Raw genomic sequence first — 15,449 nt, 5'->3', positions numbered from 1 at the left:
TCATACGTAGAAATTATAACAAATTTATACATTTATACATATTGCATACAAAAATTAACATATATTTATTTTCTGGTGTATGAACTTTGTATGGAATCTGGTTTGTATCAATTACAAGTTTATTATACATATTTTTCTCAAAATTTATACATATTTTATAATAATCAAAATACACATATAATTTTTATACATATTTCATGTATAAAAATTATAAGAATCTATACAGTTATACATATTGCACACGAAAGTTATACATATATGTTTTCTGGTGTATGAACTTTGTACATAAAAATTATCAATTTTAATGGACTTTTTTGAGTAAAAGTTGGAGAAAATTAGGTAATAATATCTCTTAATTTTGAATGGAGAGAGAAAAGTAGATGAAATAAGTAAAACGATTTCCTTACCTTATTTAATGTGTTTTATTTGCTTCTTTTTAATTTACCTAATTCGTATAGATTTTGTAACAAATGTATTGATATATTTTGTAAACTAAAAAATATCGTCATGTTCTGTAAATATACCCTCTTACCATGTACATAGATGTTTTTTTCTGGCTTGCAAAATTTTGCCTTAAAGCAGAATTTTAGCAAAGCCTTGCCTTGCAAAATTGTGTTTTTTTACTGAGCGGGAGTTTGAACCGTAACCTTGGGTTATTTTTTGCCACTTTTTTAAGCAAAGGACGCAAATTAAAGACCAGCAATTTGAGGGACAAAATTAAAGACAAGTGCCTTTGAAAGGCCATTCCGTGAAAAAAAGGAACTTATCCCATTCATTTTTTTTGCGCTGATTGTCCTTCATTTGGTGTGGTCTTTAATTTTTGTACTTCAAATTAGTGGTCTTTAATTTTTGTCCTTCGCCTAATACCCCGAGGTTCTGGGTTCGAACACCAACTCAGTAAAAAAAAAAAAAGAAGGAATTTTCGCAAGGCAGACTTTTAAGGCAGAGATTTGCATGCAAAATTATACCTAGTGAATCCAAACTCTACCTTGCGAATTTTTTTAAAAATTTTGACTGAGCGGAGGTTCGAACCAGAAATCAAGAAATTTTTAGCGAAGGATAAAAATTAAAGACCACCAATTTGAGGGACAAAAATTAAAGACCACCCCCAGGGAAGGACAATCCCGCAAATTGCCCTATCCTATTCAAAATGAGCCCAAATATCTCTAAACCAAACCCAAACCCGAGAGGCTAGTGATTTTCACATATAAATAGTCCTTTCAACAACCTCTCAGTTCCCTCCACTTTTGGAAACTTGTAACCGAAACAAAGACCTGTTCGTGTGAATTTGACTTTGATCCTTTGACAATAGGTCAGTAGTTTCTCTTTTTCTTTGATATGCTTAAATTTCAAACATGTTAATGAGCCTTTTGAGTATTGTAAAAATACTGTTCCAAAATAGAACACAGCTGATGCATATCCGTATCCCGTAAATTCTCTAAATTCAGATCAATTAGCGTCTCGTAAAAGTTGGAACAATTTCTGTCCATACAGGGGCCAACATTCTCTGCCAAAGCAATGTGGCTCTCATTATGCAAACAAGTCGGAACAGACTGGTGGTGCCAGAGGCGGATTCAGAATTTAAATTGTAGGGGTTCAACCTTAGATTTTTAGTATTGAACCCATTATATTTTTAAAGTTATGGGTTCATATTTACTATTTATTAGAATTTTAATAATTTTTTACACATAAATTTATAGTCCGCGTCGAAAATTAGGGGTTCAATTGAACCCCCATTTACTATGCTAGATGCGCCACTGGGTGGTGCCACAAGGTACCATAACAGTTCTCTCAAACACATGGCTATCAAGTGTGCCCAGCAAAAGAACTTGTTCAATTGGATTCATCTGCAGGAACTCGGGTATCTTATGTGCGACATTCATTGCAAAATTCCCTCATTGTATGTGGAAAAATCAGAAGTGTTGTGAAGGCATTGGCGTTTGCATTTATCAGAGCCATGGCTTAGACTTGGGAATACAGTGATACACTAGCGTGGAAGGGTCGAAAGCTCGGAATATACAGAGAGGCAGATTGAAAGCGTCTTCAGACTCCATTGCATAGACAAGAGAACAGTCAACAATAGCCGCAACAGGATTCTCTCCAAACTCCATTGTTGTTATCGCATGAAATGCATTAAATGAGAGACACCAGGGAAGACTCCTATCTAACACAAGGGTGACACCTTCAAATATTGGTGGTATAAAATAAGAATCAATTACCGCAATGCCTGCAGATCTCGCAAAGTTCAATTGGTAGAGCATATCAGAAAATCTCCTTGGGGATTTTCTACAAATACCTTGTCCTTGGAGCAGTCACATGGTGTATATTGGACTGTGTCAAATACCTGGACTGCAATAGGCACCATGGGGTTCCCTCAAAATTCATTTGTGGATATTGGAAACTGAAGACTATTATCAAACACTAGTGCGATATTGTCGAACACAAGTCCACACGAACCAGGAGGATCAAATGGAAACTGAAGTAACACATGTTGAGCAACGTCATTTTCAGGGATTAGACTATAACTATATGCTCCATTAATCTCAGGAATTTCATCGAACAGTGAGGCAGCAACTCCAGATTTCTCAAGGTGTGTATAAAGAGAGGCAATGGACAAAGCCGCTGGATTTCTGTCTTTGTATCCCCAGAAACAATCACAAATGGCCGTGAATCAAGATTTGTCGTCATGAAATCTGCTTCCTCTGTTTTGTTCTCGTCTAAACCAGACTTCAATTTGTCGAGCTTTTGTCCGATTTGTGGAGTAGCAAACACGTTGGAGAGGCACTGAGGCATTTCATCGAACACCAAGGCTGCAGTCTTATCAGAAAAGTCCTCAACAATGCACATTTTGCAGTTGTCACTCACCTCTTGCAGTAGCTCCTCTGATTTTTCCACTTCCAACTCAGATTGGAGCAAACCTCTCAAATCAGCACACCTGCGATCCATTTCCATTGAAGAGTTAGTCAACTTGTTGATTTGTCCTTGCAATGCCATCAGCCGATCATTGAACGTTGTAGAATAATGGAAAATATCACCCATTTGAAGGGACGGTCAATGAAAGCACCAATGTAACAAATAGTATTGATAATGAAAGGAACTCACAACTAAAGTGTTCATCTAAAGTGTTCATCAACAAAATGGAAAATAGAAAAGGGAATCTTAGCGTAGCCCTAATGGAATATCTCAATCTTCTATTTATAGCCATCTTATATGCTCGTTTTAACCAGGATCCCAAACGTAATTTGCCAAACTACTCCCCAATGGGTCCTCCACCTTGACCATGTTCATAACAGCTTCGTTTCATATAGCACATAAATAGACAATTCTGTGTTCCAGGTGCCATACTAAGGTGAACGTGTCGGTTTATTGAACTTTGGGCTTGCGTTCCGATGTATCTATCGATATATATTACTCCCTTCGTCCCAATTTATGTGAGAGTGTATGACTTGACACGGAGTTCAAAAAAGGAAGGAAGACTTTTGAAACTTATGGTCTAAAATGAGTCATAGATATTTGTGTGACGGTAAATCATTTCATTAAGGGTAAAATGAGTATTTTAAAATTAAATTGTTAATTAGAAAGGTGTCCCTTTTTTTTGGTACCGACTAAAAAGAAAAGAGTGTTATGTAAATTGGGACGGACGGAGTAGACAAATTGATGGAATATGCAGATATGTTTAGTTATGTTCTCTTTTAGATATCCTAAGATTAAAGATCCTGAACCAGTCCTTTTTTCTTTTTTTGCACAAATAGGTAGCCTTGCTTGTGTACTTTTGTATTGTCTTTTTTAAACTGTCTTGTTATGTGTTACTTGAGCTGAGGGGTCTTTCAGAAACAACCTCTATATCTCCATGAGGTAGGGATAAGGTCTGCGTAAACTCTATCCTTCCCAGTCCCACCTTTGGAAATACGCTGGGTATGTTGTTGTTGTTGTTGTTGTTGTTATAAGAAGCCTTATTCTCCAAAACGTGAGAAAGAAGAAGATTTTCTACCTTAGAAATCTGAACCTGTATAAACCATCTACTCCATTATTACCTCAATATATTCATACTCCGCTGCCTATTCTGTGTTGTTACGGATATATAGTTGAGAATCAAGGACTGTAGCCTCAATCTAGTAATCTTCATTTAGCTCGGACTTTGGTGAAAGATCAAAATAACCCTTTAAAATTTAAAAATTGTAATATAATCTGCACTTCTATAACTCTGTCCATTTCTTTTTTAACTTGCCACAGCTCGGTGAAACATTTCTCTAATGGAGGAGGATCTTACTACGGTTTATATACAGCATGCCTGCACCCGTTGCGGCGTTATAATAGTTTCTGAAAATTGTCGGGATTGCAAGCAATGCAAGAACTTTCAGCTTTGTGACAAGTAGGGATCGCATCTCTCAATATGCTTTGAGTTGTAAAATTATTCTGGTTTTTATAGAGTCGATGCTTGTTGCAAGCTTGGATGTGGATTGGTAGAAACTTTTCTCATTTGTAGATAATGTGCTATTAGATATAGGCTACAAAAGTGGCCACCTAATGCAAAATAAAAGATATTGCAAATTACCGAAATATAATCCACTTTGTCCAGTACTCCAGAAATCCATCTCATACACAACTCTATTTTATTTTAATTTTTGACTTTTGGGTCATTAGTTAAGTTAATCCCACCGTTACCGCCGTTTAGCATATACCATAATATCATAATTAATATAGTAACTTATACATAATGAATGAATATGATTGTTACAACAATTAATGAAACTCAATAAATAAGGTAGAATATTGTTAATCCTTTAACTACAAAATAAGAGGAAAATAGAGAAAAATGTCAAAAAAAGAAGAAAAAAGATAAATATGAATGGTGGCCATAGAGAGGTGCCACTTCACCTTGTTTATGCCTAGCTTCATATTAGATATAAATTAAATATTGTGCAAATTTTGTGTGGTACCGATATCATTATTTTCAATAAGTATTTCTCTTTTTATATTGTTTGAAGCTAGATTTATACTAAACAATTAAATATTGTGCAAATTTGGTTTGTGACCGTTACAAGTATTTTCAATAAGTATTTCTCTTTTTATACTTATTTATTTGAAGCTAGATTTACTTGTGGAATTGGTAATAAATGAAAGAATGGTCTATGATTTATAATATTTTGTTATATATGAACTACTTATATAGACTTCTTTAATACAAAATAGATTAATCTTGAAATAGACTCTTGACCTTGGTACAACAGTTGTTCCGCACTCGGGCGACTTGGTTCGGAGAATAATGAATTGGTTTAGTTGCTTGGAGTGTTTTTGAATGTTTAGCTTTGGCGAGAAGAAGTTAAATGTTTGAAGGTTGACCAATTTGGGAGTCAAATAGCTCTTTCTTTGACTACGATTTTCTCCAACTCTTTTCTTATATTGTGAATTATTAATTGTGCAAGCTTATAGTACTTTTATGTAATTTTCAACTATGCAAATTTTATTATAAAATACTCGAAAAATCTATATTTAAAATTAAGTCAAAGGAAAAGTTGTTTGACTCACAAATTGATCAACCTTCAAACAAATTGAGCCGGAGGGAGTATGATTTGGGATTCCAAGTCATGATTGCAATTTTTTTTAAAAATGTAAAACTTGACCCAAAAGTTTATATTTTTTTAAAAATAAATAAATTATAAGTTTGTAGATATATTTACCAACCATTTATATCAAATATTAAACGATCTGCAAGTTGGTAGTATATTTATAACATATTAAAGAGTAGTTACACTACAACCCATGTTCAATTTCCTTTTTATTGAACTAAAGTTTGATCAATTGATGTTGTATTTTTTTTAGAAAGGCCTTATAGTAGAGTATTAATTTTGTTATGAATTATGATTTTCTCATTGGGTAAGATTGAATAAGTTTGATGGTTTCACAATTTGTGGGGTTTTTTATGTCTATGAGACAAAATACAATTTAAAAATCCAAATTATATATCCAAACAAAAATTCAACTTCAAATCGTCATGATTTCAAATTATTGATTTCATATCATGTCCAAAAGACTCCTTACTTTCTTTTTGTCTATTTTAAAAAAGCTATTTATATATTTAGTAAATTTTTAATTGCAACATTCATATTCTACCATCATAAATTTTTAAGATTCAAGAAAATATTAAATTCGTATAAAGAATTCAAAGGAATATTAAAATGGTAGGCCTTAAAATTCGAACCTGGTCTAAACTAATTTTTCAATTTTTTTTTTTGCCACTAAACTAAAGAATACCTTACCACGCGCTAGTAGTAAGAATTTACTCACATTATATTGAGTGCTCACACCAAATAAGTAGATACATAACATGTGTTTGCACATAGAATACTAGCATTTTATTATGGTTAATTAATTTATATTTTCACTTTATTAAATTAATAAACCACGATAAGTTTAATTGGTTTGATGTAAACATCGGTATGAGTAAGTATTTGCTCAAACTAGCTATGTCACTCGCTATACACCTTTTTAGTTTAAAACAATATGATCAAATCTTTTTTATATTTTTAAAATTCGTCAATCAAATAAGACAAAAGAAATGGAGGGAGTAATCTCCAAAAGACATGAGAATCGCGACTGCAGGAGGTAGTAACACAGAAGGTCGCCCAACTATGAGTAATGATCTCCCAAAGTCATGTTTTTTTGTTTTGTAACAATAAGGTCACTCAACTTTCCCTATATCACATCAAAAGTCACCCAATAAATATTTGGCCAATAAAATATGACATGTCATTTAATTTAATCCACATGGAATTTTTTTTTCTCAGTCCACATGGTAAAAAGACCCGACCCAAACCAACCAAATCTAGGCTTATTTAGGCAAAAGTTAGGTCTTAAGGCAGAGTTTGCAAAATTCTAACTGAGTAATTTTTTTTTTTTTTTGCCTTAATGCAAACCTCTAACTTAAGGTAGAGTTTCGCATTATGCCTAAAGACAAACTCTACCTTAAGGCAGAGTTTTGACTTATGCAACTCTATCTGAATTGCAAAACTCTGCTTAGCGAATCTAAACTTTATATTGTAATATTTTTTTTTAATTTTTGATTGTGACGGCCGTTGTGGTTCAACTTTCCCTATATTACAAAAGATTTTGGTGAAGGACTAAAATTAAAGACCACCCCCCGAATAAGGACGGCCGTGCAAATTGGCCGTTTAATTCCCATTTCAGCCCAAATTGGTCCAAAGATCCAGCCCAGCTTACATATAACCCGACCCGACCCGGATTCCTTCCCATTTTCCACAAAACACAAAACGAACACAGCAGCCCTAAATCATCTCTCCCACGCGAAATCACAGCTACAAAAATGGGTTTCGGAGCCCTAAGATCAATAATCCGACCGTTTCTTCAACAACACTTTTATCGACCCGACCCGTACCCGCATTCAACTCTCCGGCGACAACAATATCTCCGGGTATTAATAATCTTCATTTTTCAGTTATAATCAGTTTATTTTTGGGTGCTGTTGGTATAGATGAATTTAGGGAAAATTACGCTCTATGTCTACTGGGAGAAATATTTACGCCACATAACACATATTTGGAGTTTGTTACCCGGTTTAAGCCCATAGTTGTATATAAACTCTTTACAGTTATTTGCAACCTAGGGTTTAAGGTTTTATCTCTTTTACACTGTGAAGTTTTTTAATTCGGAGTGTAACTTCTTGTGGTGGGGGTAGGCTGGTAGGGGATGTGGATGGATGGTGTTGGTGTGCTTTTATGTCAAATTTTTAAGGAAAACAATTTTAGGGTTCCATGGATTCCACCATTCAGTTGTGCTTGTCACAGCTTAACTGATAGTCGATTACCAAAGTTGAAGAGCTAGCTTGAGACCTCCAGGTTAATCTTCATTGCCCTATTTTATAGTAGTTGATTTGCAACCTAGGGTTTAGGGTTTTATGCCATTTTGAGATTTGGGCATTTCGTTATGCAAATATCTTTGACTGTTTCAATTTGTTTGTCTATTTTGACTTGGCACGGAGTTTAAGAATGTCTTTTGAATCTTGTGGTCTTAAAGTAATGTACCAAAATGTTGTTTAATCTTGTGGTTTAAGCATGTCATGTGGAAACGAAAAAGGAAAGAGACATTCTTTTGAAGCGGACTAAAAGAGAAAGTAAGACAAACAAATTGAAACGGAGGGAGTACATAGAAAGTGTCGTCCATAGGAAATATTTTAGCTTGTGAAATCATTTACTGATACTCGTTTTCCAAAGTGAAGACCCAGTAGCAAACCTAAACGTAAAAGAGCTAGCTTGAGACCTCCAGGTTAATCTTCATTTTCCTATTTTATACTAGATTTTCAGCCTACAGTTTCGGACTAGGGTCTAAGGTTTTATTCTTATTTTCAGATTTGGGCATTTCGTTCTGCAAATTACTATGATGTTTTTGGTTGCTTTTGTTATTGGGTGTGTTTGGTATGAGGCAAAAAAATTTCCACGGAAAATAAGTGAGTTTTCTACCCATTTTCTTGTGTTTGGTAGGCAAAGTTGGAAAATGTCATTTTAAGAGCATTTACATATATTTAAAGCAAAATACTTTGAAGTTTTTTAGAATCGGAGTTTCAACTTCTGGTGGTGGTGGTAGGCGTGTGGAGGTGGGTAAGTGGGGGTGGGGGGTGAGTGTGGAGCGGGTTGGCGGGTGGTGGGTGGGGGGTTGGGATGGAGGTAGGCAGGTAGGGGTGTGTGGATGGATGGTGCCGGTGTGTCTTCATTCCATGGATGACACTGAACTCTTAACTGAGGTAAGGGTCTTTTTTAAGTCTTGACCTATCTAGTACCTAGTTCCTTCTCTACTCTGCCACTTCTCGTGTAAGAATGTGCGCTGTTTAACTGGGAACCTCTGTTGGGCCTGCATTTTTTATCTGGTTTATAATTCAATACCAATATATTTATAATTTAATAACATATTCTGTCATACCAGCCCCCACCCTCCCAAGAAGGAAGTGAAAATGAGGGACAAAAAGGAATGAGTAGAATTACTGAATGTCTGTTCATTTTAAGAAACTATTTTTTTTCCTTCCCATTGGAGACTACTTAGCATTCTCTTTGTTACTAATTGTACAAACAGATGTCCCTGGGTTAATGTGTTCAGATAGGTCGAGAGGTGTAATTATCTTATTCGTTATTATATTCAACTCACATGTCATGATTTTCTGCATTTTGATGAAACCCTCATGAATTGGTTTTATCATTTGTATCCATTGAAATACGGGCTACTGCTGGATAACTAATCTCTTTATTTTACAAGTCTGATGGATAACTCGTCATATATCGTGAAGATCCATCCACACACCCCTACCTGGTTGATTTGCAACCTAGGGTTTAAGGTTTTATTCCATTTTCAGATTTGGGCATTTCGCTATGCAAATTATGATTTTTTTGGGGTGCTTTTGGTATAGACAAATATCTTTTACATAGAAAGTGTCTTCCATAGGAAATATTTTAGCTGGAGAAATCATTTACTCCCTCCGTCCCAACTATAAGTTGCAACTTTCTTTTTTTTTTTTTTTTTTTTTTGACAATGATAACATATAAGTTGCAACTTTTCTCATGTCAATTTGATGGAAAATATATCTTAAAATGTAGGTCAAAGTTTGCATAGTTTGACTTTCGAGAAGCGAAATATGACAACTAATTTGGGACAGGAGTACTTGATCATTTTCTCGGGTTTAGTTGGGATTGTAATGGTATGAGGTGGGGGATTGGAACATGAGGATGTCGTTTTGATGATATTCTTTGAGTGTTTACATTCACAAATCACAACCATGTTAGTGTTGGGATTGTAAAGAAACTGACTTTGTCATGAAGTGATGTAAGTCACTTCCCTTCTTTTGGTGGAAAACATTTTCCTTGGAGATTTTTTTTTTTTTCCAACAATTCAAACTAACCACACACTAGAAAAGGAAAACATTCCCTAAAAATATTTTCGGCTATGATTTTTATTGACTTTTGGATTTTGACAGAATGAAAAGAAGTTAGAAGCTTTTTTTTTCTTTTGGAATTTAGGTCCGTATGCATGGGTAAAATATACCCTCCGGTGAACCTATAAGTCCAAACAATCCCAATGAAGGAAGTGTCAAGCGGAGGAATGAGAAGAAGAGAATCGGGCAGAAAAAGGCATTTATATTGGGATGTCGTTACAGCTGTTGATTCCCTTTATCTTAAATATACCTCTGTGGCTGCTATGATTATTGTCATCACTGTATTGCCTTTTTCGAAAAGACTTCCTTTCAAATGTGAATCCAGCATTTTTTTTGGCCACATGTACTTTAATTGGTTTGCCATCTCCGGAGGGCATTTTAATTATGCTAGGTAGTCCCCTGATTTCTGTGGCTCTTATGAAAATGTCCTGACCAAGTTTATTCTGTGGGATAAAGAAATAATTTCTTCTGTGATGAACATCAATGATGGACCTGCTTCCTCCAGTTGGTGAGACTGCATCCTGTCAAATAAAATTTTAAAAAATAGGGATACTTTACTAACAGTAGGAGGAGGATTATACTAGATATCTGATACAATATCTCATGAAGCACAGTAATCGGATTTTTAGTTTGAATAGTTTCTTGAATTACTCAAATAATGTGTTAAGATATTCAGTGGCATGGAATCAAAACATGGTAATATCTCATGTATACGCACAAGTAACAGCAAGTAGATGGAGAGAAATTTTTATTGTAAGTAATGATCCTTAAACGTGGGTGTTTCATAATGAAGAAATTGATACCAGGTTAGAATAGAAATTAAAGGAAGAAGATTTGCCTGGTAGGATTCCTTAACATGCTGAGATTATTCCAGCTGGCATAAGCCTGAATTTTTTTTTTTTTTTTTGACAATGTTAACATTCTATAGATCCACAGGTATACTATACCATAAAAGTATAGTCCCCCAACCAAACTTGGCAGATTATAGACACAATCTGTATTTAGTTACATAATCCAAAACATCAAAGATATCTTCTGTTTCAACTAGACATTCCTGCTTACACCAAAAATATAGAGAAAAAAATCTTCACTTCTATATGATAAATCCTGAAAGGGTGTATGAATGTTTATCTTTAAAGCATCTCTGAAACTCTCTTTGCAAAAAGGACCATGATATGCAGAGACAACCCTCCATCTCTCCTTCTGATTTGACGAAAGACCTTCTCTGTCCTGTTGCTAAGAAATATGGCATAAACATCTGATTCCCCTCAAGTTAATGCAAAGATCTTCCAGATTTGGTATTCCAAAAAAATCAGAAATGGGAATGTCTCTGACAACATAAATAACATCTAGAACATAGATCAAAACAATTCTTCTCATTTTTCCTGTGTGAATACTGTTTCTTTGGCCACCAACCAAGAGAATGCAAGCAACTTTAGGACTATCTTCACTTTCCAAATCATTTTCCATGGCCAACAACCCACTTGGAATTTACAATACAAGCCTTGTATCTCTCTGCCACCTTAAAATTTCCTTGGGAATTTCCTTGCCATACCATAGCATCTGCATTTCCAGTGATGCCCTTAAACTGATTTAGGACATTATAAAACTCTATTATCCTCCCAATTTTCCAGTCAATTAGCATTCTCCTAAAAGTCAAGTTCCATCCCTGATTAGACCATGCCTCAGCTACTGTTGCTTCTTGTTGTTGGTTTAGAATGTAGATAGCTGGGAAGCTTTGTTGTAGGGAACCTTGTCCTGTCCAATTGTCCTTCCAGAAGAATATCTTCATGCCATTTCCCACCTTTAACCTTGAGTTATTCCACACCTTTGGCCCCAAGTTTCTGATGGACCTCCAAACACTGCAACCATATGGGGTGGTTACTAAAACTGATAGATACAATACCTGTCATATTTCTTTTTGTAACTTCCTTCCAAAGGTTCTTCTTCTGAGGCATATCTCGACAACCATTTCATCATCAAACTCTAATTTTTTCAAATTCCTTATTCCCAGAACTTATTTTGCTTGTTGTGAATATTTACCATTTAACTAAATGGAATGTGTTGATCATCACTATTTCCCTGCCAAAAAAGTTATTTCTTAATGTGTCTATTCTCTTTATCACACTAGCAGGGGCTGGGAATATATGACATATATATGTTGGTAATGCATCTAAAACACTATTAATAAGTGTCAATCTCCCTCCCAAAGATAAGTATTGCATCTTCCAGTTTGTCATTTTTTTTTCACACTTCTTTATTACGCTACTCCATATCCCCTTTGATTTGCTTTTTGCCCCTAAATGCATACCCAAATATATTGTGGTAATTCTCCTACTTTCCCTTCCAGTATACCAGCTAACACACGAATCTGCTCCACATTGTTCACTGAAATATTGTATTGGCATTAGACACCAGATCTATTTAAGTTCAAATACCAGGAGCATTGACATTGTACTGGTACCTGAATATTAAAAAATCACTCTATATAATAAATCCTGAAACTGAAGTGCTCTCACACGTGCTAAACATTTTGCAAAAAGGAGGAGGATAGGCTAGGTCGAAACCAAATCCCCCCGGTAACTACATCTCTACAATAAGAACTATAATGAATGTTGAAACTGAAATATAAGTAAGCATCTCACAAAAGCAAAGTTTGACCAGCTTTCAAAAAAATCAGAATAGGAATCAGCAAAGCAAGTTATGATCCACAGTTATGATAAAGAGAATAGACACATTAATGTGTCTATTCTCTTTATCACACAGTTATGATCCAAGCTTAGGACTAGCTGAATCAGCAAAGCAAGTTGCTAAGTGCTAACCACTAGCTGAATCAGCAATACAAGCCTTGGATCTCTCTCCTAAAACTGAGGACTTATAGAGACTCTTAAGTATCCCATTAGCGATTGTGTTTTTGTCGCTCCAAGCATATAAACCGGTGTGAAAGAAATAACCAACTACTATTAGCGATTGCGTTTTTGTAGCTCCAAGCATATAAGAATGTTTGCTTATTTCCTGCAACTAATACATAATCCAATTGATACTTTTAGGTATGATCGTAGAACTGTGACCTTGTGGGGTGAGCTAGCTGAAAAATGGGGAAATACTACAAAAACTGATAGATACAAAACCTGTCGTAGCATTTTGTGACGTGAAATCGACGTATCAAGGTAATATATTTTTTTTTTTTTACATTCATAATTAATTCTTTATTAATTACATCTATACTAAACTTTATTTTGTGTGTTGTGAGGATATCTACCACTCATATTAATAGTGTGTTGATCAACCCAGCATTTCAAAAAGCAAATGAGCTGCAAAATTGGCAATATATGATATTATTTGTTCACCCAAAATGTTACTACTTACAGTTTAGTTATAAAATACTTGATAATCCAATAAATTTCATACTTCATTACAGGCATCATTGTTTGAAAGCGCAAAATAAAGATATTACGTTAATGCTAACTAAGATGATTAGAGAAGCCAAAGAAGTGAAGATCAAAGATATCATATATGGCTCATATGCAACTATGAAGGTAAATTTTGTACAATATTTCAGAATGATATACTCTTTTTGGATGGGTTATATCTAATAAAATAAATATGTAGGATTTATATTGTAGATTTAATGCACGAGTAACAACAATTATAGACAAAGATGAGCCATGGTATTCTTCTTGCAAGAAATGCTATAAGAAAGTCAATATTGAAAATAAAATTGCAAATTGTAGCAATTGTAGGTCAGAAAGCGTTGATTACGAGGAAAGGTAAATATACGAAAGCTCTTTTACATTCTTTATATCTCTTGATATTAAATAAATTAGTATATTTTTTATACACTATTTGTAGATATCGTTTAAAAATTGATGTGTTTGCCATTGCAAACGACATAGCAATGTTACACTTTTTGACGCTGTAAGATACTTGCTAGGTTGTGATGTTAACGAATACATCCAATCAATCTCTAAAAAGGTAATCTCATATTTCCATTTTATCTATAGTATACTTGATAGCAATTTGGATATTTTTGTGCTGCTTATTAGCAAAATAATGTTAGCTAATTTGTTTTCATGCTACTACAGAAAGAAGAATCAGAGTTTTACCAGAAGATGATCTTGAGTAAAAATAAAGAATTTATTTTTTTGGTTAAATTAAAACTTCAAATTTAGTGTCAGAGGAGCTTAATTGCTGAAGAGATGCATGAAGTTGGAACTATTGCTTCAATTGAAATTGTGGAGACGCAATAGTTTTGAAAAAACACACGAAGAAAACAAGGGATTGTGGAGACAAAGAAGACCCTCATTCAATAATTTATATGAAAATCAAAATAGAAAAGGATTAGGGATTTATTGTTGTTTTGTCATTCCAGTAGACATTCATTATCTTTTTTGTGAGTTGATTTCCCATAGTCTTTATTTAATTCTCTTATGATATTGTAGTACACTTTCGTTAGTCTATAATATGTTACTCCTCCATATAATAACTCCTCAATTATACGCATAATAAGAAACCAATAATGCAATGTAAAGTTTATTAAACTACCCTTATATACCAAGTTACTATGTAGCCTTTTGTTTTGAATGCATAAACTTGTCACTTTTTGTTTAAGGATAGAGTTGAAAAAAACTAGTTAATTTATGTCTTGATTTCCTAAAATGACACTTATTATGAGACATTTTTTTTGCTAAAGTGACACTTATTATGGGATAAATTCTTTTGGCTAAAGTGACACTTAATTATGGGATGGATGGAGTACTATTTAATTTTTTTGATAATTATGGGAGAGATTTTTCAACTAGTGCTATTTGCGCTTCCAAATATTAAACAAATTAGTAAATTTATAAAAATAGTTTATCATCTTAATTCAATAAGTTGAATAAACTACAGTACACATAAATAGTTTTATCGATTAACTCCAACACTCTTCATATAACCAATTTTTAGAAAATGATATTAAAACTATAATTATATACTTAATAGCTTTATATATACAACCATATAATAACAAATATTTTTGGTAAAGCAACAAACAGTAACTATAATCAAACATATATGATCAAACCTTTATCGTTCATCCTAAATAAAATCATGTTGACATTAAAGAAAATTATGAAGTTCTTTTTCTCCATAAATTAATTAATACTTATCTTGACTATCATACAAAATTTCTATCTAACATGTGTCATTATATTTTCGGATTTGGCTCTTTTCCACCACTCTGTTCTTCATTTCCTTAAGTTCACATATGGATGATTGACATTTGGGACGAATACTTCTAGTAATAATGACAAACTAATATATGACGGCAGGAGTACTAACTGAATAAATACATATCTTTAGCATATTTAGGTGGATAACTTTGGAAAAAAGCTCTCCAACTTTGATAAGAAAAAAGATATTCCCCACAAATTTTGCTACCCAATAATATCATTAATTTTGTTTTACACCAAAATATTTTAATATCATTTCAATTGAAGATCTACAAATATATGAAAAGAATTTAAAACTA

General features: G+C 33.8%; 1 long non-coding RNA gene and 1 pseudogene across 1 annotated transcript; both read left to right on the top strand.

Annotated features, from left to right (window-relative positions):
- Positions 1-7,168: 7,168 nt before the first annotated feature.
- On the top strand, positions 7,169-10,801 carry LOC132049032 (uncharacterized; annotated as a pseudogene).
- A 1,919-nt stretch (positions 10,802-12,720) lies between these two features.
- Positions 12,721-14,092, top strand: LOC132051214 (uncharacterized). Its single transcript, XR_009413625.1, has 3 exons — positions 12,721-13,707; positions 13,790-13,912; positions 14,023-14,092. It is a non-coding gene; the product is annotated as an uncharacterized LOC132051214 (long non-coding RNA).
- The last annotated feature ends 1,357 nt before the right edge of the window (positions 14,093-15,449 follow it).

The sequence above is a fragment of the Lycium ferocissimum genome, chromosome 3, assembly GCF_029784015.1.
Source record: "Lycium ferocissimum isolate CSIRO_LF1 chromosome 3, AGI_CSIRO_Lferr_CH_V1, whole genome shotgun sequence".
In the NCBI taxonomy this organism is placed as follows: domain Eukaryota; kingdom Viridiplantae; phylum Streptophyta; class Magnoliopsida; order Solanales; family Solanaceae; genus Lycium; species Lycium ferocissimum.
Note: the sequence above shows the minus strand (reverse complement) of the source record. Positions and strands in the feature narration are given on the sequence as shown.